This window comes from Triturus cristatus, chromosome 7, assembly GCF_964204655.1.
Source record: "Triturus cristatus chromosome 7, aTriCri1.1, whole genome shotgun sequence".
NCBI lineage: Eukaryota > Metazoa > Chordata > Amphibia > Caudata > Salamandridae > Triturus > Triturus cristatus.
This window is the reverse complement of record NC_140590.1, coordinates 58,066,976-58,092,149: the sequence shown is the minus strand read 5'-3', so window position 1 is coordinate 58,092,149 and position 25,174 is coordinate 58,066,976. Positions and strand designations below refer to the sequence as shown.

Sequence of the window (25,174 nt, the reverse complement as noted above, 5' to 3'; positions counted from 1 at the left end):
TTTCAACACGCGCTGGAAGACTTAGACGCTCACTACAGGCCGGTGGTGTGCACGGCCATCGACAGATGCAACTTCTTCCAGAGAAAACAGATCAAGGGAGAACCAATGGATGAGTACGTCGCGGCGCTACAGAAGATGGCCGTAATATGCAAATTTGGCGCGCTTCACGACGAACTTATTAGAGATCAGATTATCATGCACACCACCAACACGGCCATACAGGAGAAACTGTGGGTCAATGGGGATGCCCCGCTGAAGGAAGTGGTAGCGCTAGTGAAGAAGGCTGAACTATCTAAACGATGTGCAGAAGCGGCCAAAAGAGAAGGCAACGACCGCAGGCCAGTCTGCAGAGTAATAGAAGGGGACAGACCAGACGCTTCGAAACAGCAGGCTTCAAGCGGCAGGTGGCAGCAAAGGAGGTTACCGCAAAGAACCATGAAGCACCAGAAGCCACCGGAAGGGTGGAAGAAGGGGTGCTACAGGTGTGGCAGCCAATCACACCAAGGCAACGACAAGGTCTGCCCCGCGTTTCGAGCCAAGTGCGCATACTGCAAAATAATGGGGCACTACGAGAAGGTGTGTAGGCGAAAACTCGGTAGGGGAAACGTGAAGTACTTAGCACAAGACCCAGAGGGGGATGAAGAGCCCCAAGTTGAAGAGGACGAAGAAGACGAAGTCTTATGCATCGACGATCAAGTGCTGGCGGTGAATTGCACAAGGACCAAGAAACCAGCACTACAGATGACGATCGGCAGACTCGGGCTCCCCGTACACGATCATCCAGAGGGCAGTGTGGGAAAACGAATTTAGTTCCAAAGTCGGGGACGAATTACTACCCACCGACATCCATCCGGTCACGTTCACCGGAGAGCCAATACCCATGGTGGGTTATAGCAAGTTGATGTTCGAGTTCAGAGGGCGCAGAGCAGAAGGGAAGCTATACGTGGCAGAGAAAGGACCCACCGTACTGGGGTGGAAGGACCAAGGGAACTTGGGAATACAGCTCAACCCAGGAGGCCCCAAACAAGTGTTGCTAATAGATACCAAGCCACCGCGAGGTGAAGGCAAGTGGATGGAGGCGTACCCCGAGGTGTTCAAAGGGACCATAGGGAAGATGACAAAATTTACACACAAGATACGACTCAAGGAGGGAGCCAAACCAGTGAGTCACAGAGCCCGCAATATTCCTTTCAGATGCCGGGAGGCAGTTCAGGAAGAATTGAGGCGGTTAGAAGCAAACGGAGTCATAGAGGCGATAGAGAGCGCTGAGTGGCTGGCGCCATTGGTGGTAGCCCAGAAACCTAATGGGAAGGTGAGACTATGCGTGGACCTGAGGGAGCTCAACAAGAACATTCTAGTGGACAAGTTCCCTCTACCCAGGATAAATGAGATGTTGGCGATGACCAAGGGAGTCAAGTGGTTCTCCACCATAGATCTCACCTCTGCGTATCACCAAATCGCATTGCATGCCACCTGCAATCATCTGACGTCATTCATCACGCCATTCGGGTGCTACAAATTTCTCCGGATACCTTTCGGCCTTGCATCCGCAGCGGCGGTTTTCCAAAAACTGATGCACAGGTTGTTCCAAAAAGTGGAAGGGGTCCAATACTTCCAGGATGACATCCTAGTGATGGGGAAATCCCAGGAAGATCACGACAAGAAACTGCACACGGTGCTGGCGATCCTTGCCCAAAATGGCCTCACAGCGGAATGGCAGAAATGCAGGTTCGGAGTCAACTCAGTGACCTACTTGGGCCACGAGATCAGAGGAAGGGGCATAGAACCGAAAAGAGCAAACACAGCAGCCATAAAGGACGCACCCACTCCGACGAGGAAAGAAGATGTTCGCTCCTTCTTGGGCATGGCTGAATTTTACAGTAAGTTCATCCCGCACTTCGCGGCCAAGACGCACAACATGCGGCAACTCCTGAAGGAAAAAACGGCATTCAAGTGGACACAGGAGGAGCAATGCGAATTCGAGAACGTAAAGAAAGACATCTGCACAGCCGTTCCCTTGGAAGGGTTCGATCGAGAATCATTGACCATACGGACCACGGATGCCAGCGACAAGGGTCTAGGGGCGGTCCTTATACAGAAGGCTCGAAGTGGAGAGGTCACCACCGTCAGCTTTGCTTCAAGAGCTCTAGTGGCGAACGAGGAAAAATTCAGCATCATAGAGAAAGAGATGCTAGCGACGGTGTGGGCGATGGAACGGTTCAGGCAGTACTTGTGGGGGGCGAAATTCCTGCTCCGCACCGACCACAAGCCCCTGGTGAAAGGGTTGACCTCGAGTGGGCACGCGCATGCGACGACTCGTATCGCAAGGATGAGCTTGAGACTGCTGGACTACGTGTACGATGTGGAGTACATCCCCGGATCAAGAAACAAGGTGGCGGATTTCTTGAGCAGGGCAGCGGCCATGGAACCCGCGGGAGATAGAGAACCTTCGGAATGGGAAGAGTACGTGGTCGCAGCTACGCAGGACCATGAAGGGGCGGTCAGCATCCAGGAATGGGAAGAGGCGTACACAGCGGACGAAACCCTGAACACAGTGAAGGGCTACGTGACACATGGGTGGCCTGACAAAAAGCACCTAGATAGTGAGCTGAGAAAGTACTGGGAAGTCCGAGAAGAGATGTTCATTGGAGACAATCCTGTGTTTCTATTGAGAGGGGACAAGTTGGTCCCTCCGATCTCCATGGTGAGCCATCTCTTATCCATCCTACAAGAGGGACATCTAGGGATCTTGAAAACAAAGGCAAGAGCGAAGCAGGCGTACTGGTGGCCAGCCATAGATGCTCAAGTGGAAAGACATGTCAGGACATGTGAACAATGCAACAGGGCAGATAAGACACAAACCCTACTGCGCCCACCATTGGGAGAGTTCACAGGGGAGTCGAGTCCCTGGGAAATGCTGTCAGTGGACATCCTAGGCCCAGTCCTGAACGCGGAGGGAGTACCCAAGTACCTCATTGTGGCAGTGGACAGATACTCGAAATGGCCATAGGTGGATGTCTGTGAAAGCGCTGACACAGAGACGGTGTTAGCATTTCTCACAGCCACGTTTCTGAGGGAAGGAATACCCAAGGTAATAACGTGTGACAATGGCCCACAATTTGTTTCAGAGAAATGGAACGCTTTCATGTCCAGGAATGGAATCGAGGTCAAACACACCCCAATCTACCACCCAGCGGGAAATGGGCTGGCCGAAAGATTTAATCGAGTAATAATGGGATCCATACAAGCGGCTATCAGTGCAGGGTTGCAGTGGGAGAAGGAACTCCATTGCATGCTCTGGGCGTACCGCATCACTCCGACCAGCACGGGGTACAGCCCGTTCAAGATATTGAGAGGACATGAACCCTTTACAAAGGACAATGTCGCTTGGAAGTACCTTATGGTACAGAGTAAATGGTCGCCAGCAGTAGTGAGGCGCAACCTGGACAAGGCACAGGCGATATATACGGAGTACTATAACAAGCGACGGAATACAAAAGGGGTGACCCTGGAGAAAGGAGAGTGGGTGAGAGTAAAACAGGCCACGCTGAAAAGAAAGGGAGAGAGTAGATTCAGCCCGCCGCTGCAGGTCATAGAAAAGTACACCAGGTCGGCCTTATTGAGCGACGGAAAGGTATGGTCGCAGGACAGAATGGCAAAATGCAATAGAATAGTGAAATGGGAAGTACCGGAGGACAGAAGAACACAGGGCCCCACAAAGGAAGAGGCACCGGAAAGGGAAGAGTGTGAAGCCGAGGAAGAACCAAGCCTAAAGTCGCCCGGGAAAAGGGGGGAGAACCAGAGACTGAGGGCGTTGGAAAAGAACTTAAAGGAGCGCTTCACGGAGGATGAGATTCTGGAGCAAGTAGAAGAGGAACAAGGAGAAGGGGCAACCGGGGGGAATCCCCGGCTAGAAAGGAACAGGTGGCTCCAGAGAAAAGACAGAACTATACAAGATCGGGCAGAGAGGTCAAGATGCCAAGAAGGTTTGAGGACTATGAAATGCAAACCAAGTAAGACTGGATCATAAGGGCGGGGCCTCCAAGGTTGTTGTTGTTAAAGACATTAAAAGGGGGAGATATGTAGCGTTGCGCTCTAGTGGTTAGCGCCAGAGCACGCTGGGAAGGGGGCGTGGCTTAGAGCGCGGCGCACAGGCAGAAAGAGCGCGAAGGCTGAGGGAGACGGGAGTGTTCCCGGCGCTCGGTTCCCACAAGCTGAATAAAGGAAACTTGCACACAAGTAAGAAGGTGTCCAGAGTTATTGTGAGAAGGGCATCATTACAACAGGTGTCAAGTGTTATTGAGATAAAGGCATCGTTAAACACAATATGTTTCTAATGGCAATTGATTCCTTCAGTTTAACGTCCCAACCTCACTTAATCTCTAACCTGGGGGTGTTTGCTCGAAAGCCTCGCATTCAAGTGACTCTTTACAGTGGCCACTGCTATTGGCCATGCCTTCAGGGTCAGACTCAACGCCAACAAGCACTGGCACAGCCAAGGATGAACATTTAACCAAAAAAAGTAACGAGGGAGACGGATCCAAAACAAGAGAGACGCGCGCAAGATGTACACCAGAGCTGTGCACGCCGCACCAGAGCTGTGCACGCCGAAGCCCTGAACAACCAAAAATAAGTAAATAAATGGAGCGCGGTGTCCCTGAAGCGGGCACCGCGTTCCAAATTAAGGTAATAAAAAATAAGTAAATAAACGTAGCGCAGTGTCCCTGAAGTGGGCACTGCGCTCCAAATGAAAGTAATAACAAGAGACGAGCCCCCCCTCCGCTGCTAGACAACCTGTGATGCTGGGGCAATCCCAGCGCGGCCCGCGGTGACGTAGGAGCCCACAGCAGATGAAGCTCCCGGTGGTGATCTCTTGTCTTTATGGGTCCATATGTTTGAAACACATGGTCCCATAAAGATAAGAAACCTTTCACAGCGCAGGGAAGGCAGACTAGCCCGTCCAAATGGGACGGCTCAAAAAGCCCAGCCCGTCCAAATGGGACGGCTCAAAAAGCCCAAAGTAAACGTCACAAACAGCTCTTTTCCAATGGCTGCCCACCGTTTAGCATAAACGGTGACCCCAGCCAATTGAAAAGAGGGGCGGGGCTTAAACCCCTTTACAGAAAATACCCAAAAATGTTAAATCTCGCCAGCCAAGCCCGAGACCTGAAAACTGCTCTGGGGGCAACACCAGGGATTCCTTGAGAACACGCAGCCATGTAATGACGAGCCGCATATCAAAGTGTCACTTAATGACAACACCGGAGCAAGAGAATAACAAAAGGCAGGGTCGGGACGAAACGCTGCTGGTTCCATTTTTCGTGCAAGTTTGTTTAAATACGCGGGCACAGCGGGACTTTAATATAGCGGCAAGTTTGCAAAATGCTGTTGGGTCTGCAGGCAGGCAACTAGAGCCAAATTTCGGGGGGGGGGGGGGGGGCTGAAAAAGATTTCGGGGGGGGCTAAGTCTTCCAGCCATAGGCAGAGTGGCTGTAAGAAGGGGAGAAAACGCAACAAAAGCCTCATTAACGAGTAAATGGTCTTTTAAAGACCTGTGAAGTACTCGGGTCCGGCTGCAATTAGACAGACGCCAGCCCGCGAGGCTGTCTCAGCCGGGCTGACACACATGAGGAGGGGGGGGGGGGCTGAAACCCGGTGAGCCCAATGGGTGTTGCGCGCCTGGGTCTGCCAAACGAGGGTGAACTGTTGGTTCTGTATTTGATGAAAGACACCATTTGCAAATCGGTCTGAGCAGAACTGAAATCCACAGACAAACAAGCATTTGCAATACAACAGGTCTCACTTTTACGCGATTTTAAGTTACTGGCATTGTAAATGACAATGCGTTTTATGTAGGTTTCAAAAACCAAAACATAAATAAAAGGCTTTATCATTTACAATGCCTATAGCTGAAACTCGCGTAAATGCGAGACCTGTTGCATTGCAAATGCTTGTTAGTTACTGCAGGGTCTGAGTTCCGACAGTACCCGCCCCTCCTAAAGCCCTGTCTGGGCTCTCTGGATAGACACTCACCTGCTCTTCCACGGAGGGGCTGTCCTGCTGTCTCAGCCTTCGGGGTCTCTCTACTTGAACTGTCCTGGCACCTCTGTGTGTAACGTCTGCTGATCGTCTTTTCTGTGCCTCTGTGTACCTTGAACGCTCGCTCGCACTCACTCACTCCCCCCACTCCCCCTTACCCTGCACGTCTGCCCGTTTTCTCTTCTCGGCAACCTCTTCTTTTCCAGGAAATGACAACACACATCGAAAGTGAAAGCAGCAAGTTCAGCGGACCGCCTACTCCCTAGGGGCACGAAACGTGAAGGGTGGGGCAGCCCTGCGCGCCTCGCTGTATCCTCGCTCCCTGACGGAGGCCCGGGATCTGCAGCCCCCCCTCTTCCACAGGACAAGAGGCCCGGAATCTCCAGCGCGCACCAGGTGGTTTCCCCGTGTGACTCATCCAGCGGTTGAAGAGAAGGTCAGGCCAGCTCAGCCTTTCATCCTGCAAAACTTTGGCAGCGGGGACTTAGCGGGTAGAAGCCCAACTCCAGGCCCCCATATGTGTCCTGCCCCCTCCAGAGCGCACTGAACTGTCACGTGGGACGAGATCGGCATTCTAATCATGGCGCCCCCACTTCATTGTGTGTGATCTCAGTGGTCATCGGTGCATGGTGCCCGCACCCCGAGGATTTGAAACAGGAAAACTCCGGTAACGAAGCGCTCTGGCCACGACCCTCCTAAACATTGGTCTCAGCTGATTATAGAAGTGGGGTACAGGCCGTTTAACCTGCAGCCTAGGCAGCAACTTCACTCTGGCTCACCGTGGTAAGGTCATGTGGGTGGGGTGTCATGAGTGGGCCACCAAACCCCCTCGCTAATTGGATACAGGAGAGGGTGGGATATCATGTACCGTGCTCTCAAGGATGTGTGGAACCCCAAAGGTTATGTAGGGCAGTTCAAAACACTGGGGTCTCCCCTTCATGGCTGCCTAAGTAGATTCTCCCTCCCCCTTTAGGACTGATTGTGAAGTGCGCATGTCTAGCTTCTGACCCATGTCCCCAGAATGGAGCAGGGAGGGTCTTTTACTCCTCCCTAGCTCCGGGCCAGACCAGTTCCAGGTGGGCACTGGGCAGCCGGAGGCCTGATAGGAGCAACGCACGGACAGTGAAGTGACCGAAGACATGGCACACCTAGTACAAGGAGATGGGATTCAGGCGCCCTGACCACATGGATAACTCACTGTCCTGCAGGAGAGAGGAGACCTCACTGTCTCAGAGGGGAGACCTCACTGTCCCGCTGGGGAGAGGGGAGACCTCACTGTCCCGCTGGGGAGAGGGGAGACCTCACTGTCCCGCTGGGGAGAGGGGAGACCTCACTGTCCCGCTGGGGAGAGGGGAGACCCCACTGTCCAGCTGGGCAGAGGGAAGACCTCACTGTCCCGCTGGGGAGAGGGGAGACCTCACTGTCTCGCTGGAGGGGAGACCTCACCCGCTGGGGAGAGGGGACACCTCACTGTCCCGCTGAGGGGAGACCTCTCTGTCCCGCTGGGGAGAGGGGAGACCCCACTGTCTCGCTGAGGAGAGGGGAGACCTCACTGTCCCGCTGGGGAGAGGGGACACCTCACCCGCTGGGGAGAGGGGACACCTCACTGTCCCGCTGGGGAGAGGGCAGACCTCACTGTCCCGCTGGGGAGAGGGCAGACCTCACTGTCCCGCTGGGGAGAGGGCAGACCTCACTGTCCCGCTGGGGAGAGGGCAGACCTCACTGTCCCGCTGGGGAGAGGGCAGACCTCACTGTCCCGCTGGGGAGAGGGCAGACCTCACTGTCCCGCTGGGGAGAGGGGAGACCCCACTGTCCAGCTGGGCAGAGGGAAGACCTCACTGTCCCGCTGGGGAGAGGGGAGACCTCACTGTCCGGATGGGCAGAGGGGAGATCTCGCTGGGGAGAGGGGAGACCTCTCTGTCTCGCTGGGGAGAGGGGAGACCTCTCTGTCTCGCTGGGGAGAGGGGAGACCTCACTGTCCCGCTGGGGAGAGGGGAGACCCCACTGTCCAGCTGGGCAGAGGGAAGACCTCACTGTCCCGCTGGGGAGAGGGGAGACCTCACTGTCCGGATGGGGAGAGGGGAGATCTCGCTGGGGAGAGGGGAGACCTCTCTGTCTCGCTGGGGAGAGGGGAGACCTCACTGTCCCGCTGGGGAGAGGGCAGACCTCACTGTCCCGCTGGGGAGAGGGCAGACCTCACTGTCCCGCTGGGGAGAGGGCAGACCTCACTGTCCCGCTGGGGAGAGGGCAGACCTCACTGTCCCGCTGGGGAGAGGGCAGACCTCACTGTCCCGCTGGGGAGAGGGGAGACCCCACTGTCCCGCTGGGGAGAGGGGAGACCCCACTGTCCAGCTGGGCAGAGGGAAGACCTCACTGTCCCGCTGGAGAGAGGGCAGACCTCACTGTCCCGCTGGAGAGAGGGCAGACCTCACTGTCCCGCTGGAGAGAGGGCAGACCTCACTGTCCCGCTGGAGAGAGGGCAGACCTCACTGTCCTGCTGGGGAGAGGGGACACCTCACCCACTGGGTAGAGGGGACACCTCACTGTCCCGCTGAGGGGAGACCTCTCTGTCTCGCTGGGGAGAGGGGAGACCTCTCTGTCCCGCTGGGGAGAGGGGAGACCCCACTGTCCCGCTGGGGAGAGGGGAGACCCCACTGTCCCGCTGGGGAGAGGGGAGACCCCACTGTCCCGCTGGGGAGAGGGGACACCTCACCCGCTGGGGAGAGGGGAGACCTCACTGTCTCGCTGGAGAGGGGAGACCTCACTGTCCCGCTGGGGAGAGGGGAGACCCCACTGTCCCGCTGGGGAGAGGGGACACCTCACTGACCTGCTGGGGAGAGCTCACTGTCCCGCTGGAGAGGGCAGACCTCACTGTCCCGCTGGGGAGAGGGGAGACCCCACTGTCCCGCTGGGGAGAGGGCAGACCTCACTGTCCCGCTGGGGAGAGGGCAGACCTCACTGTCCCGCTGGGGAGAGGGCAGACCTCACTGTCCCGCTGGGGAGAGGGCAGACCTCACTGTCCCGCTGGGGAGAGGGCAGACCTCACTGTCCCGCTGGGGAGAGGGCAGACCTCACTGTCCCGCTGGGGAGAGGGCAGACCTCACTGTCCCGCTGGGGAGAGGGGAGACCTCACTGTCCCGCTGGGGAGAGGGGAGACCCCACTGTCCAGCTGGGCAGAGGGAAGACCTCACTGTCCCGCTGGAGAGAGGGCAGACCTCACTGTCCCACTGGAGAGAGGGCAGACCTCACTGTCCCGCTGGAGAGAGGGCAGACCTCACTGTCCCGCTGGGGAGAGGGGACACCTCACTGTCCTGCTGGGGAGAGGGGACACCTCACCCACTGGGTAGAGGGGACACCTCACTGTCCCGCTGAGGGGAGACCTCTCTGTCTCGCTGGGGAGAGGGCAGACCTCTCTGTCTCGCTGGGGAGAGGGGAGACCTCACTGTCCCGCTGGGGAGAGGGGAGACCCCACTGTCCCGCTGGGGAGAGGGGAGACCCCACTGTCCCACTGGGGAGAGGGGAGACCCCACTGTCCCGCTGGGGAGAGGGGACACCTCACCCGCTGGGGAGAGGGGAGACCTCACTGTCCCGCTGGGGAGAGGGGAGACTTCACTGTCCCGCTGGGGAGGGGAGACCTCACTGTCCCGCTGGGGAGAGGGGAGACCTCACTGTCCCGCTGGGGAGAGGGGAGACCCCACTGTCCCGCTGGGGAGAGGGGACACCTCACTGACCTGCTGGGGAGAGCTCACTGTCCCGCTGGAGAGGGCAGACCTCACTGTCCCGCTGGGGAGAGGGGAGACCCCACTGTCCCGCTGGGGAGAGGGGAGACCTCACTGTACCGCTGGGGAGAAGGGACACCTCACGGTCCCGCTGGGGAGAAGGGACACCTCACGGTCCCGCTGGGGAGAAGGGACTGTCCCGCTGGGGAGAGGGGAGACCTCACTGTCCCGCTGGGGAGAGGTGAGACTTCACTGTCCCGCTGGGGAGAGGGGAGACCTCACTGTCCCGCTGGGGAGAGGAGACCCCGCTGTGGGGAGGAGACACCGTTGTGGTGAGGAGACCCCACTGCCCTGCAAGAGAGAGGAGACCCCACTGTCCAGCTGGGGAGAGGAGACCCCGCTGGAGAGAGAAGACCCCACTGTCCAGCTGGGGAGGGGAGACCTCACTGTCCCACAGGGGAGACCTCACTGTCCCGCTGGGGAGAGGGGAGACCTCACTGTCCGGATGCGGAGAGGGGAGATCTCGCTGGGGAGAGGGGAGACCTCTCTGTCTCGCTGGGGAGAGGGGAGACCTCTCTGTCTCGCTGGGGAGAGGGGAGACCTCACTGTCCCGCTGGGGAGAGGGGAGACCTCACTGTCCCGCTGGGGAGAGGGCAGACCTCACTGTCCCGCTGGGGAGAGGGGAGACCTCACTGTCCCGCTGGGGAGAGGGGAGACCCCACTGTCCCGCTGGGGAGAGGGGACACCTCACTGACCTGCTGGGGAGAGCTCACTGTCCCGCTGGAGAGGGCAGACCTCACTGTCCCGCTGGGGAGTGGGGAGACCCCACTGTCCCGCTGGGGAGAGGGGAGACCTCACTGTCCCGCTGGGGAGAAGGGACACCTCACGGTCCCGCTGGGGAGAAGGGACACCTCACGGTCCCGCTGGGGAGAAGGGACTGTCCCGCTGGGGAGAGGTGAGACCTCACTGTCCCGCTGGGGAGAGGTGAGACTTCACTGTCCCGCTGGGGAGAGGGGAGACCTCACTGTCCCGCTGGGGAGAGGAGACCCCGCTGTGGGGAGGAGACACCGTTGTGGTGAGGAGACCCCACTGCCCTGCAAGAGAGAGGAGACACCACTGTCCAGCTGGGGAGAGGAGACCCCGCTGGAGAGAGAAGACCCCACTGTCCAGCTGGGGAGGGGAGACCTCACTGTCCCGCTGGGGAGACCTCACTGTCCCGCTGGGGAGAGGGGAGACCTCACTGTCCGGATGGGGAGAGGGGAGATCTCGCTGGGGAGAGGGGAGACCTCTCTGTCTCGCTGGGGAGAGGGGAGACCTCTCTGTCTCGCTGGGGAGAGGGGAGACCTCACTGTCCCGCTGGGGAGAGGGGAGACCTCACTGTCCCGCTGGGGAGAGGGCAGACCTCACTGTCCCGCTGGGGAGAGGGGAGACCTCACTGTCCCGCTGGGGAGAGGGGAGACCTCACTGTCCCGCTGGGGAGAGGGGAGACCTCGCTGAGGAGGGGCGAGACCTCACTGTCTCGCTGAGGAGGGGAGACCCCACTGTCCTGCAGGAGAGAGGAGACCTCACTGTCCCGCTGAGGAGGGGGGAGACCTCACTGTCCCGCTGAGGAGGGGGGGGGAGACCTCACTGTCCCGCTGAGGAGGGGGGGGAGACCTCACTGTCCCGCTGAGGAGGGGGGGAGACCTCACTGTCCAGCTGGGGAGAGGAGACCCCGCTGGAGAGGGGAGACCCCACTGTACTGCAGGAGAGAGGAGACCCCAGTGTCCAGCTGGGGAGAGGAGACCCCACTGTCCTGCAGGAGAGAGGCTACCCCACTGTCCTGCAGGAGAGAGGATACCCCACTGTCCTGCAGGAGAGGGCAGACCTTACTGTCCTGCAGGAGAGAGCAGACCCCGCTGGGGAGAGGGGAGACCTCACTGTCCCGCTGGAGAGGAGACCCCACTGTCCAGCTGGGGAGAGGGGAGACCCCACTGTCCAGCTGGGGAGAGGGGAGACCCCACTGTCCAGCTGGGGAGAGGGGAGACCTCACTGTCCAGCTGGGGAGAGGGGAGACCTCACTGTCCCGCTGGAGAGGGCTGACCTCACTGTCCCGCTGAGGAGGGGGGAGACCCCACTGTCTCGCTGAGGAGGGTGGGAGACCCCACTGTCTCGCTGAGGAGACGGGAGACCCCGCTGTCCCGCTGGGGAGACGGGAGACCTCACTGTCCCACTGGGGAGACGGGAGACCTCACTGTCCTGCTGGGGGGAGGAGACCCTGCTGGGGGGAGGAGACCCCACTCGGGGGAGGAGACCCCGCTGTCCCGCTGGTGAGAGGAGACCTCACTGTCCCGCTGGTGAGAGGAGACCCCGCTGTCCCGCAGGAGAGAGGAGACCCCGCTGTCCCGCAGGAGAGAGGAGACCCCACTGTCCCGCAGGAGAGAGGAGACCCCGCTGTCCCGCAGGAGAGAGGAGACCCCGCTGTCCCGCAGGAGAGAGGAGACCCCGCTGTCCCGCAGGAGAGAGGAGACCCCGCTGTCCCGCTGGAGAGAGGAGACCCCACTGTCCCGCTGGAGGGAGGAGACCCCACTGTCCAGCTGGAGGGAGGAGACCCCACTGTCCAGCTGGAGGGAGGAAACCCCACTGTCCAGCTGGGGAGAAGAGACCCCACTGTCCAGCTGGGGAGAGGAGACCCCACTGTCCCGCTGGGGAGAGGAGACCCCACTGTCCCGCTGGGGAGAGGAGACCCAACTGTCCCGCTGGGGAGAGGAGACCCCACTGTCCCGCTGGGGAGAGGAGACCCCACTGTTCTACAGGGGAGAGGAGACCCGGCTGGAGAGAGGAGACCCCACTGTCCCACAGGGGAGAGGAGACGCCGCTGCCCTCCTGTAGAGAAGAGACCCCACTGCTGAGAGGTGACCCCATTGTCCAGCTGGGGAGAGAAGACCCCACTGTCCTGCAGGGGAGAGGAGACCCCACTGTCCAGCTGGGGAGAGGAGACCCCGCTGGAGAGAGGAGACCCCACTGTCCTGCAGGGGAGAGGAGACCCCACTGTCCTGCAGGGGAGAGGAGACCCCACTGTCCTGCAGGGGAGAGGAGACCCCACTGTCCAGCTGGGGAGAGGAGACCCCACTGTCCAGCTGGGGAGAGGAGACCCCACTGTCCAGCTGGGGAGAGGAGACCCTGCTGGAAAGAGGAGACCCCACTGTCCTGCAGGGGAGAGGAGACCCCACTGTCCTGCAGGGGAGAGGAGACCCCACTGTCCTGCAGGGGAGAGGAGACCCCACTGTCCAGCTGGGGAGAGGAGACCCCACTGTCCAGCTGGGGAGAGGAGACCCCACTGTCCAGCTGGGGAGAGGAGACCCCACTGTCCAGCTGGGGAGAGGAGACCCCACTGTCCAGCTGGGGAGAGGAGACCCCACTGTCCAGCTGGGGAGAGGAGACCCCACTGTCCAGCTGGGGAGAGGAGACCCCACTGTTCAGCTGGGGAGAGGAGACCCCGCTGGAGAGAGGAGACCCCACTGTCCTGCAGGAGAGAGGAGACCCCACTGTCCTGCAGGAGAGAGGAGACCCCACTGTCCTGCAGGAGAGAGGAGACCCCACTGTCCTGCAGAAGAGAGGAGACCCCACTGTCCCGCTGGAGAGGGGAGACCCCACTGTCCCGCTGGGGAGAGGGGAGACCCCACTGTCCCGCTGGGGAGAGGGGAGACCTCACTGTCCCGCTGGGGAGAGGGGAGACCTCACTGTCCCGCTGGGGAGAGGGGAGACCTCACTGTCCAGCTGGGGAGAGGGGAGACCCCACTGTCCAGCTGGGGAGAGGGGAGACCCCACTGTCCAGCTGGGGAGAGGGGAGACCCCACTGTCCAGCTGGGGAGAGGGGAGACCCCACTGTCCAGCTGGGGAGAGGGGAGACCCCACTGTCCAGCTGGGGAGAGGGAAGACCTCACTGTCCCGCTGGAGAGGGCTGACCTCACTGTCCCGCTGAGGAGGGTGGGAGACCCCACTGTCCCGCTGGGGAGACGGGAGACCTCACTGTCCCACTGGGGAGACGGGAGACCTCACTGTCCTGCTGGGGGGAGGAGACCCCACTCGGGGGAGGAGACCCCGCTGTCCCGCTGGTGAGAGGAGACCCCGCTGTCCCGCTGGTGAGAGGAGACCCCGCTGTCCCGCAGGAGAGAGGAGACCCCGCTGTCCTGCTGGAGAGAGGAGACCCCACTGTCCCGCTGGAGGGAGGAGACCCCACTGTCCCGCTGGAGGGAGGAGACCCCACTGTCCAGCTGGAGGGAGGAGACCCCACTGTCCCGCTGGAGGGAGGAAACCCCACTGTCCAGCTGGGGAGAAGAGACCCCACTGTCCAGCTGGGGAGAGGAGACCCCGCTGGAGACAGGAGACCCCACTGTCCCACTGGGGAGAGGAGACCCAACTGTCCCGCTGGGGAGAGGAGACCCCACTGTCCCGCTGGGGAGAGGAGACCCCACTGTTCTACAGGGGAGAGGAGACCCGGCTGGAGAGAGGAGACCCCACTGTCCCACAGGGGAGAGGAGACGCCGCTGCCCTCCTGTAGAGAAGAGACCCCACTGCTGAGAGGAGACCCCATTGTCCAGCTGGGGAGAGAAGACCCCACTGTCCTGCAGGGGAGAGGAGACCCCACTGTCCTGCAGGGGAGAGGAGACCCCACTGTCCAGCTGGGGAGAAGAGACCCCGCTGGAGAGAGGAGACCCCACTGTCCTGCAGGGGAGAGGAGACCCCACTCTCCAGCTGGGGAGAGGAGACCCCACTGTCCAGCTGGGGAGAGGAGACCCCACTGTCCAGCTGGGGAGAGGAGACCCCACTGTCCTGCAGGGGAGAGGAGACCCCACTGTCCAGCTGGGGAGAGGAGACCCTGCTAGAAAGAGGAGACCCCACTGTCCTGCAGGGGAGAGGAGACCCCACTGTCCTGCAGGGGAGAGGAGACCCCACTGTCCTGCAGGGGAGAGGAGACCCCACTGTCCAGCTGGGGAGAGGAGACCCCACTGTCCAGCTGGGGAGAGGAGAACCGACTGTCCTGCAGGAGAGAGGAGACCCCACTGTCCAGCTGGGGAGAGGAGACACCACTGTCCAGCTGGGGAGAGGAGACCCCACTGTCCAGCTGGGGAGAGGAGACCCCACTGTCCAGCTGGGGAGAGGAGACCCCGCTGGAGAGAGGAGACCCCACTGTCCTGCAGGAGAGAGGAGACCCCACTGTCCTGCAGGAGAGAGGAGACCCCACTGTCCTGCAGGAGAGAGGAGACCCCACTGTCCTGCAGAAGAGAGGAGACCCCACTGTCCCGCTGGAGAGAGGAGACCCCACTGTCCCGCTGGAGAGAGGAGACCCCACTGTCCCGCTGGAGAGAGGAGACCCCACTGTCCCGCTGGAGAGAGGAGACCCCACTGTCCAGCTGGGGAGAGGAGACCCCACTGTCCAGCTGGGGAGAGGAGACCCCACTGTCCAGCTGGGGAGAGGAGACCCCACTGTCCTGCAGGGGAGAGGAGACCCCACTGTTCAGCTGGGGAGAGGAGACCCCGCTGGAGAGAGGAGACCCCACTGTCGTGCAGGAGAGAGGAGACCCCACTGTCGTGCAGGAGAGAGGAGATCCCGCTGTCCAGCTGGGGAGAGGAGACCCCGCTGTCCAGCTGGGGAGAGGAGACCCCGCTGTCCAGCTGGGGAGAGGAGACTCCGCTGTCCAGCTGGGGAGAGGAGACTCCACTGGAGAAAGGATCTCTCTCCAGCGGAGATCCAAACTTGGTTCAACGCTAACCACTTAGAACTCAATCCAGATAAAACAGAACTAATCCTATTCTCTCCAAAAAGTAACCATCATACAATCCAAGAGTGGCTCAATAATCTGATCACCCTAAACTGCCCCATTGTCCTATCCGACTCAGTTAAATCTCTAGGCATCACCCTTGACAAGAACTTATCTTTGGAGGCCCACATCAAAAACTCTGCAAAAAGTGCTCTTTTCTCTCTAAAACACCTCAGAAATTGAAACCTTTTCTTCCCCATGATGACCTCAAGACTGTAGTCCAATCCCTAGTTCTCTCTAAAATAGACCACGGGAACGCCATCCTTACAGGGACTCCAAAAGCTCACCTAGCCCCTCTAAGGGCAGTGTTGAACATGGCCGCTCGACTCGTATCTGTAGTAAAAAGATTTGAACACATCACTCCAGCTCTCAACTCTCTCAACTGGCTTCCCATGGAAGGGAGGTGTAATTACAAACTGGCCTGCTTCACGCACAAAACCCTTCACTCTCCGGCCCCTAACTACTTGAACAACAAACTGGTAAGAGCAGGTCAATCCAGATCGCTGAGAAGCTCCAACTCACTCCTTCTTATTCCTCCGAAACTGAAAAACAAAACCACACAATACCGATTGTTCTCTGGCAACGCTCCCAGGATGTGGAACGCTCTCCCTAGAGTCCTCAGATGCAACCCCTCCTTCTCCGGTTTCAAAAGGGACCTGAAAATCCATCTCCTTAACAAATACTTTCTTGACCAACGTCAACTAACCTAGACTTCAATATCTGAGTTTACTCATCTCTCTAGACATTCAAGGATAGTTGGTGACCGGACTGTGTTAACCACCTTGTCTTCCATGCTGTATTTTTTTTTATCCCTGGTTTTGCTTCCTTACTGCCTGCCTACTATGTAATGCAATTTCCGTCTGTTTTTCTTTACAGTATGTATGTAAAGCGCTCTGATACCTACGGGTCAAGCTGGCGCTATTTAAAACTTTTAAAATAAAATAAGGAGTCTCCACTGTCCAGCTGGGGAGAGGAGACCCCACTGTCCAGCGGGGGAGAGGAGACCCCACTGTCCTGCAGGAGAGAGGCGACCCCACTGTCCAGCTGGGGAGAGGAGACCCCACTGTCCAGCTGGGGAGAGGAGACCCCACTGTCCAGCTGGGGAGAGGAGACCCCACTGTCCAGCTGGGGAGAGGAGACCCCACTTTCCAGCTGGGGAGAGCAGACCCCACTGTCGTGCAGGAGAGAGCAGACCCCACTGTCCTGCAGGAGAGAGCAGACCCCACTGTCCTGCAGGGGAGAGCAGACCCCACTGTCCCGCATGGGAGAGCAGACCCCACTTTCCTGCTGGGGCGAGCACACACTACTGTCCCGCTGGAGAGACGAGACCCCACTGTCCAGCCGGGGAGAGGAGACCCCACTGTCCTGCAGGAGAGAGGAGACCCCACTGACCTGCAGGAGAGAGGCGACTCCAATGTCCAGCTATGGAGAGGAGACCTCACTGTCCTGCAGGAGAGAGGAGACCCCACTGTCCAGCTGGGGAGAGGAGACCCCACTGTCCTGCAGGAGAGAGGAGACTCCACTGTCCTGCAGGAGAGAGGAGACTCCACTGTCCTGCAGGAGAGAGGCGACCCCACTGTCCAGCTGGGGAGAGGAGACCCCGCTGGTGAGAGGAGACCCCACTGTCCTGCAGGAGAGAGGAGACTCCACTGTCCTGCAGGAGAGAGCAGACCCCACTGTCCCGCAGGAGAGAGCAGACCCCACTGTCCTGCAGGGGAGAGCAGACCCCACTGTCCTGCAGGGGAGAGCAGACCCCACTGTCCTGCAGGGGAGAGCAGACCCCACTGTCCCGCATGGGAGAGCAGACCCCACTTTCCTGCTGGGGCGAGCACACACTACTGTCCCGCTGGAGAGACGAGACCCCACTGTCCAGCCGGGGAGAGGAGACCCCACTGTCCTGCAGGAGAGAGGAGACCCCACTGTCCTGCAGGAGAGAGGCGACTCCAATGTCCAGCTATGGAGAGGAGACCTCACTGTCCTGCAGGAGAGAGGAGACCTCACTGTCCAGCTGGGGAGAGGAGACCCCACTGTCCTGCAGGGGAGAGGAGACCCCACTGTCCTGCAGGGGAAGAGGAGACCCCACTGTCCCGCAGGACAGAGCAGACCCCACTGTCCCGCAGGACAGAGCAGACCCCACTGTCCCGCAGGACAGAGCAGACCCCACTGTCCCGCAGGACAGAGCAGACCCCACTGTCCCGCAGGGGAGAGCAGACCCCACTGTCCCGCAGGGGAGAGCAGACCCCACTGTCCCGCAGGGGAGAGAAGACCCCACTGTCCAGCAGGGGAGAGGAGACCCCACTGTCCCGCTGGGGAGAGCACACACCACTGTCCTGCTGGGGAGAGCACACACTACTGTCCCGCTGGAGAGACGAGACCCCACTGTCCTGCGGAAATGAGAAGATTCAGCCATTCCTGCACTGTTTTGGGGTCAGACATTTCTAAGGCTCGTGAGAGCATTGCTGACTTTGAGGGTGGTCTCATGTGTAAGGCTCAGCCCCCTCCCACCCCCGCACTCTCAGCTCGATACCAGCTGGCAGTCTACGGCTCACTGTTGTTTCCTGGCAGTCTCTTGCTATGCGCTGTTTTAGGTGACCGTACCCAGCCTCTCTCAGAACTTGGGTTTGTGTCAACTTCGTGCTGTCTCCGCTCTGCCGGCAGTCACATGGCGCCTTTAAAGTGCCTGGCAGTCTCTCACCTTCTATAATGCTCGGAAAGAGCCCGTCGAAGACGCTTCCACTTTCAGTTTCACTCTGAGTCCGTAGGGCGGAGACAAGGAGGGACTGAGTGCAGAGTCCAAGAGCGCCCAAAGTGCTCACTCTGCGGCAGAGTAACCCTCACTCCCCAGCAGTCACCTCGGGAGGGGCCGAGCTCTCACTCACCAGCACGAGCAGTCACCTCGGAAGGTCCCAGGCTGAGCCCTCACTCCCCAGCAGTCTCTTCGGGAGGGCCGAGCTCTCACTCACCAGCAGTCACCTCGGTCTGCAGACCCCAGGTCAGTTGTATTTTTTCTGTCTCCTACACCCCAGCCCTTGTACCCATCATTACTCGAGTGGTTGGGGCTTCGGGCTCAGGGGGGTGATGTGGGGAGGGGCGCTACATTTTCTTTAATAGAGCGCACTGCCGTCATTAAAAAAAAAAAATTGTTTTCGTCACTTTCCGTGTTTGCTAATACAAAGCGAGAGGAAGGGGGGGGGGGGGTGGTCTAATGTTACCCCAGAGGAGCTGTAATTAATGGCTGCCAAGTGGCCCCTCTCATTCGTCGCGGTTCGGTGAGTCTTGCTGCTTGACCAATACCTGCGATGTTAAAAGCGAAACTACGAGACCCAGCATGCACTTTTCCTGTGGCTTAAAAGCCTGGTCTCGTTTAAGTGGCAGACGTGACATGGGGACATTTGGAGGGTATTCTCACCCCAAGAGTTTTAAATGGGGAGAGGGTGGCTATTCCGGGAAGTCAGCGGACTAGGAGCATAGCTGTGTGGGGGGGGGGGGGGATGGGGATGGGCGGGGGACACAGCATACTAGTTCAAAACGCTCCTTTCCCACGTTACTATGGAGCAGTTGACCCTATGGGTCTGCTTTGCATTCTGGTACTTGCAGTCTTACCTTCCACCAGCTGTGGCTCTCAACAGTTGTAAGATGCGCAGCCTCTAAGTGGCCGGGCTGGCTACAAACGGAGTGCACAAGGACGGAAGGCGTTGGAGAGGGATGATGTGAGAGAGAGAGAGACCTCCCCATGGAGGTGACGTCACCTCAAGGCCCACGACAGCACTCCCTGAGGGACCAGGAGCACAACTTTAAGCCACCCGCAAGGTTGGTTTTAAATACAGCGGCAAGAAGCTCTGAGAGTAAGGAACTTGATAAAGAAAAGTAAACCTAACCTACGCCCCTCAGCTGGGGTCTTTAAGGGAAGCCTTTTCTTGGAGCAGTCAAAGGTTTACTGGGCCTGTTCTCCAGGACAAGGTGACTTACCCCTTCTGTCCCAGGGACACACACCGTTGCATTCCCTCTGAACTGGCCAGACACTCTCTTGTAGCGCTTGCCACACTCGGGGCAGCAGCTCCAGGTGTCTGTGCTCGCCCCAGGCCCTTATAGGGCCTTTGAGCGGGCGAAATACGCTTTTGTGCTCGATTTGAACGAGGCCCCCTCCTACCCACCCCCATGTCAAAGTCTGCTATAAGGAGCTATAATAAACAAGCATTGGCATAGCCAGTAGGTCTCGCTTTTGGGACCTTAGAAGTGTTTAGCTATGCAACAGTTGCATAACTAAATGCTTATAAGGTCCCAAAAGCGAGAACTATTGGCTATGCCAATGCTTGTTTCTGTTTATTAGTGCTCTATAGTAATGGCGGCGCACGGGTGCTACCATTACTACATAGAAGTAATAAACTGGAGAAAAAAAATGGCTCACGGAGAACATTGAAAGTGATCGCGTTCGCGATCAAACATCAAAGCGGCCATGCTGCCGCGAAAGTGAGGCCCGCGCACATGCACTGTAGCTCTAGGCTACAGTGGTAGCACTTTTTTGAGCCCTCACAAAAAGTCTCGCCAGACACAGCGCATGCGCTGGGTCAGGCGAGAACTAAAAACCGTTGTTTAAAATAAGTCAGGTCAGAGACGTTACTTTACGACAGTCAATCAGCGTAACCTGTTGGTCCAGGAGAGCAACTTGGGGAATAAACCTCCGCATTATTTATTCTGGAATTTGCCTCATGGGTCAGGAGGTTGGCTATTTAACTGAGAGTGGATTTGCTCCCCCTACACATCATCTCTGTTATCTGGGATAAAGTCCAGAAAAAGGAGAGAATGTGAGAGTTTTGCCAACTACAAATTCAAGATCTCAACCGTGTACTTTTTGTTTGTCCTGTGTTACCGACTGGAGGTCGTCACTTTTAAGGCCCCTGTTTCTCAAACATAATATATGTTCTGCTTTGGAGGCTCTCAAGTCTATAATGTCTCGCTCCAACGAAATATTTCGTAGTAAGATGTATCAGTCCTTCCAATATTATTCTAACATGTGATCCTGGGTGCATTTTTGTCTCGTTTGTGTTGTATAATATAATTGTCTCCTTTTTAGACCAGTGGTTGTTAGTTATGTATGGATTCCCTTATAATTAGGGCTCCCGATTTTATGGTATTTATTTTTCTACATTTCCGTCTGTGTTTATCCATATTTATTTTTTGCTAATTTTTTTTGCATTTATCCATTTTTATTTTGTTTTCTGTGTAAATGAAGCTGCACGGGGTATTTTTCCACAATTATTTGACTGATAAATGTATACTCGCATTTGAATGTCCAAAAGACTTCAGCAGTATACAGCGCAATAGCGTTATCTGAAAACACTTGCATTGTAGCATCAATAACTGTAGATCTGCATTTAATTAGGAAATCTGTTGTCTTTTTTCATCTCCCCTACCTCTCAATCTGTACTCCTACTGACCTGTCACTCATGATTGACTATAGAAAAAATCATCCAAAGAAGACCTAGTTTGCGTATTTTTCTGTATTTAAAATTAAATTCAGATAGGAAAATAAATAGTTTTCTGTCTGTATTTATCTGTAAAAATCAGTGAAAACGGAAAACAGGGAGCCCTACTTATAATGTTGCATCAGTAAGACTCTAAACTTGTAATATCTGTACCTTTTTATGCTGCTCGGTGTGTGATATTGGTAAGAGTGGGGGTATGAGCGCATGCTCCTCCTTTCCAAAAGGTCTGTTCTGCTCAGTAGGGTAATTCCTTATTATGACACAACACAGTAATCCAGGTTGGTTTGAGTGAAAATATATATTTATATTTACATTCACCACTTGATTCGATCCATTTCACTCTTTTTTAACTTTCCACACTAAGAGTTTTTTTTAAAGGAGAACAGCCGACGCGTGTTTCGCCCTATATGGCAAGTTGAGCCAGGGATTTCTCAAGGCTGTGAGTAAAGAAAAGGAGGGGTCAATACTGAAAAGTCACAAAACAAGAAGCTCCCAAAGAGAAGGACACCGACAAAGTGTTAAAGTGAAAAATAGATGAAAAATAGAATTTAAAATATATTTTATTGAATTCATACCTAAAATATCTAAGAGAATCTGAAAAGAGTTTCCTTGGACAAAACATATGTGAAAAGAGTGTAAAAGAACAGATCAGGAGTAGTTTATACATGCATTTGCTTTTAGAGAGAAAATAGAAAGGAAAACGAGTGTAGGTGCTGGCACAGGCGTATTGGCAACATTGACTGTCAACGGGGCGTTACGGTGTCAAAGGTCTAAAAGTAATAATGGTAATGCAGTGGTATAGGCCCTATTCTGTTAATCTCATTAATGGTGTGATCTGCAGGAGGTCTTCACATTCAGTATTAAATGAGTTCATGCAAGGTCAAGGCATGCTTTATACGAATGTTGCCTAAGTCGGGTGATAAATATACAGTACCTAGTCATTCTATTCAAGCGTCAGATAGAGGCCACGGCTCCGGAAAAATTACAACTTTGGGAGGAAAACTTGCGTACAGCCTCAAACAACATGCTACGGCAGCTAATAGACATAGCCCAAGAGGAATTTGACAAAAACAAACTGGAAGTTGACGCCCTTTCGAAAAGAATCGAGGAGGCAAACTGGGGTGAAATCACAATAAGAAATTATGTAATTCTAAATAAACTCTTGCATGAACATGAAGAGGACATAATACAAAGAAAAAATCGGAAATTCCGACGAGACTTGACTGATAACCAATCGGGCAGAGTTTACACATTCGCCCAAAAATATGATAACATCACCACAACAACTTCATCGACCAACCCAAACATCTCAACGGACACTCCCTTATCTTCTGAAGCAGAATCTGTGGAACACCTAGCAACTACCAGCAATACCCGTCCGAAGGGAATTTTTCGTGAGGAAGTCCAACGACATCGCCTGCGCACCGCCCAAGACAATCGCACCAGACCACCCAACCCCTCGACACCAAAATCAAGTGGCGTTGGTGTACAGACAAGAGCAAGAAAAAAGTAATTACACAACACACGAGTCACATTCAGAAATACTGCCCAACAATCTGGTGATCAATCTCTCCTGAACCATACTTACTGAGACTCATAACCAAATCCTCAATAAAGTTTTATCATTTTGCCCTACAGGACACTGGGATCTCGTCCAAACTAAGGTTGATCTTTTCAAGTTTACGAGGATATTAAAGCTGCATTCTTTCTTCTCAGACAACCCCTCGCGGCCTGCTTCAATAGTAAGTGACCAACAAAGGAGTGCCCTCACTGCACAAGATCTAGAAAACCTCAATCTATTGACAAACTTATCTAGAGATGATGTACCAGATAACTTGGAATCCCTGACAACTACTGCTGAGGAATTGGGAAAAGATATCTTTCACTCCAGACCAAAACCTCTCAAAAAGAAATCCACATTTTCACCAGCTCTACCGTCTAGTAACTCTATAGACCTGTTTTTCAAAGCAGTGAACAAAGATCTGGATAAAGAATTTCCAAAAATTGCAATCCAAACAGAAATATGCATCGAAAAATATAACGAACAAAGAAAGAAAAGCCCTGACTGAACTAAGAAATGATCCCAACCTAACCATCAAGGAAGCGGACAAAGGAGGGAACGTTGTTGTATTAGATACTTCAGACTACTTGGCAGAGGCCCAGAGACAACTAGGAGACACAACCTGCTATCAGAAACTTGATCATAACCCCACAAAATAAATCCAAGAAGAACTTCTTCAACTCCTAAATGCCTATATAATAAAGAGGTTTTAACCTTGGAGGAAAAACAACTCTTGTACATAAAAAGATCAGGTTACTCCAACTCTCTACCTTCTACCGAAGGTACATAAACCAGGAAGAATACCTAAAGGCAGACCAATCATCGCAGGAATTGACTCCATTTGTTCGATGTGGGTGCTTTCATCAACACAGAGCTACAACCCCTCATGCAGGACCTTCCCTCCTTCATTAAAGACACCAAAGATGTCCTGCAAAAAACTAGAGAACATAGTCTGGCAAGATGACTATGTACTGTCCTCAATTGATGTCACTAGTCTTTATACCTCAATCAAACACACAGAAGTACTTGCAGCAATTAGAAAATCTCTACAGATCAGTCCATCTTACAGCCAGAAATAATATGATACTGGGCATGCTTGACTTTTGCCGATTTAACAATTACTTTCTTTTCAATGGCAACTTTTTTAGACAACTCCAGGGTACTGCCATGGGGGCAAAATTTGCACCTCTGTATGCCTGCCTCCTGATGGGTGAGGTGGAGACACATTGGCTATGGGGAGAAAGATCAGATGATCTCACCAGTAATATTATAATGTGGTGAAGGTATATTGATGATATCCTGCTTGTCTGGCAAGGACCAGAAGAACTTCTGAACTGTTCATCGACTCCCTCACCCCCAACAGATGGGGAATTGACATCACATATACTATCTCAAAAACCGAAATTGAATATTTAGATTTAACAATCTACATTGAGAACAATAAATTGCACACTAAAATACACAGAAAATCAACCTCTGCAAATTCCATTTTACATGCATCCAGCAGTCGTCCAAACAACATTAACATTCCAGCAGGAGAATACCGTTGAGCGTGCATGAATTGTAGCTCAAACGAAGAATACACGGTAAACTCCAATGAAATAACCCAGCGTCTGAAACAACGAGGATCTAAAACACAAGTCCTTAAGGCTCAGAAACTGTTTGCTGCTACTGAACGACATCTGCTGCTGCACAACAATCGTACCAGAGATTGAAAATCAGTGCTCCGATTCACCACACAATACAACAATGGACATCAATATATCAGAAAAACTCTCAATAAAAACTGGCACCTTTTGAAAGAAAATACAACAATATCAAATGTGCTTCATGACACGCCCCAGCTCAGTGTTTCTAGAAGCAAACATTTGAGGGACATAGCTCAACTATGGGGGGCTGCCCACCCACCCAAGGTGGAAGAATGGGAGAAATATCTCGATTGGTCTATGTTTAGAGAAAAGACAGTGTATCTGGCACGAGGGTGCCCTAGGAAGTGGTCGCTTATTTGGAACCCGTGGAATGCTTTTAGAGGAGAGCTATGCACACCACCTCGAAATGTAGACCATGATGACCCTACTCAGCCGTGATGTTCCACCCATATATGCTGTCTGTATATCCTTCCATTCATACATGATGTAAAGTGTATACTGCTTGGCTCCTCTGTAATGTACCAATCTTCAGTTGTTTGTTTAATAAAAAGAATGGTTAAAAAAATAAAAATTTGAGGGACATCTTATGTCCATCCTTTTTGGGAATCAAACCAGAACCTACTAACTTTCTTCAACAACCTAAAGGCTTCTATACCTGCTCGAACTGTTCAATATGCCAACTGGGCAAATCAAGAACCATGGAAGTCATAATCAATGGCCATTTGCACAAAATAAACGATTTTATCAATTGTGAAAGCACCAATGTCATCTATCTTATTTCTTGCTCTTGTGACCAACACTACATTGGGAGCACTGTTCGGCGTTTGAAAATCCGTATTCAAGAACACTACCAAAATTATTAACAAATCAGATACTAGGCAACCACTGGTGGAACACTTTGTAACACATCACTGCC

At 55.1% G+C, this 25,174-nt stretch overlaps 2 protein-coding genes across 5 annotated transcripts in view; one reads left to right on the top strand and one right to left on the bottom strand.

The window, feature by feature from the left end:
- LOC146808801 (guanylate-binding protein 3-like) overlaps positions 1-18,387 on the bottom strand; it is a 120,771-nt gene extending 102,384 nt beyond the window's left edge. Inside the window, exon 1 of one of the 3 annotated variants that reach the window (XM_085615628.1) lies at positions 18,258-18,387. The gene's annotated coding sequence lies outside the window, so the exon portion shown is untranslated. Of the gene's footprint in view, positions 1-6,033; positions 6,384-18,257 lie in introns of those variants that run through there. The other 2 variants (XM_085615627.1, XM_085615626.1) reach the window with 2 other exon arrangements.
- The window catches only part of LOC146808800 (guanylate-binding protein 3-like), an 81,153-nt gene continuing 62,271 nt past the window's right edge, over positions 6,293-25,174 (top strand). Inside the window, exon 1 of one of the 2 annotated variants that reach the window (XM_085615624.1) lies at positions 6,293-6,475. The gene's annotated coding sequence lies outside the window, so the exon portion shown is untranslated. Of the gene's footprint in view, positions 6,476-18,309; positions 18,555-25,174 lie in introns of those variants that run through there. The other variant, XM_085615622.1, reaches the window with a different exon arrangement.